Source organism: Elephantulus edwardii, unplaced genomic scaffold, assembly GCF_000299155.1.
Source record: "Elephantulus edwardii isolate Elephantulus edwardi_28Jun2011 unplaced genomic scaffold, EleEdw1.0 scaffold00049, whole genome shotgun sequence".
Classification (NCBI taxonomy): domain Eukaryota; kingdom Metazoa; phylum Chordata; class Mammalia; order Macroscelidea; family Macroscelididae; genus Elephantulus; species Elephantulus edwardii.
Genome location: NW_006399799.1, coordinates 8,987,651 through 8,988,984, shown reverse-complemented (window position 1 = coordinate 8,988,984; position 1,334 = coordinate 8,987,651). Strand labels below are relative to the sequence as shown.

The following is a 1,334-nucleotide window of genomic DNA, read 5'->3' as shown; positions in this document are numbered from 1 at the left end:
GGCAGGTGGGCACTTCCTCAAAAAAAGCTGATCAGGGGGGAGGGTAGAGAAAATAGTGCAACAATCAATGAATGGAAACCCAAAATATCTGTAAATGTTCATTAAAATCAATAAAATTTAATTTAAAAAAGGAAAAAAGCTAATTATAGAAATTCCATATGACCCAGCTATTCCACTACTTGGAATATACCCTGAGAAAATGAGAACTGAGGCACAAATGGAGATTTGTACACCAATGTGCATAGCAGAATTATTCACCATTGCAAGAACATAGAAACAGCCCAAATGTCCAACCACAAATGAATGGATTGAGAAATTATGACACATCCACACAATGGAATACTTTGTGGTATGCAGGCAGCAATGATTTTTTTACATGATTATCTAACTTGGGAGGGACTGGAAAGCATTATGCTGAGTGAACTAGCTCAGTTCCACAAAGATAAATATTGTATAAAACCATAATTATAGAATGAGTATAAGGATCCAAAGGGGTTGGGGGAGGATGGAAGCAGAGGGATGAGGATGTGCAGGGAAAAGGGGGAAAAGAAAAGAAAAAGTAAATTGGCATCATGAAGAAGGAGTTGGATAAATTCAGTATGTCCCCCATTCCACAAGAATACTACTTAACCCCTTCAAAAATAAATGTAATGGGTGGTAGCTGAGATGTAATCCTCAAAGTACAAGCCAACGCTCCTGGCCACCCTACCTGCTACCCTCAACCCAGCCGAATAAGACATATCTCAGGAGGCCTGGCAGGCTCAAACTGTAAAATCCCAGCTTAAACGGAAGTGTCTGCTTCAGATCAATGACCCCAACCACCAATCAATCATTAAAGATGCTTCCTTGACTCGTTGGACCTATGCAAGAGCAGCAAATGTCTATCCCAATTTCAGGCCCACTCTCAAGCTCTCACTCATGGGACCTGTGTTTGGTGTTGGACCCCTCTTCTTCTGGTATTATGTTTTCAAAACTGACAGAGATAGAAAAGAAAAACTTATTCAGGAAGGATAATTGGATTGAACATTTATCATCTCGTATTATATACAGTTTGACAGTGACGCCTATATGTATTATTGCTTAAATAAATCTTCTATTAATCATTTTAAAAAGTAAATGTAATGGGCGGGGGGGGGGGGGGGGGAAGCTGAGAAAATGAAATTCTGACTACCAAAAGAAAAAATTTACAGAAATAATTAGCAGACAATTGGGGTAATTTGACTATGAACTGGATATTAGCTGATATCATGAAATTCCTATTAATTCTTTCATGGGTGCTAAATATTATGGATATGAAGAATAGTTTTAGAAAAAGTGTGGAAAATATGTAGAGT

At 38.1% G+C, this 1,334-nt stretch overlaps 1 pseudogene; it reads left to right on the top strand.

The window, feature by feature from the left end:
• Positions 1-666: 666 nt before the first annotated feature.
• On the top strand, positions 667-1,116 carry LOC102858870 (annotated as a pseudogene).
• The last annotated feature ends 218 nt before the right edge of the window (positions 1,117-1,334 follow it).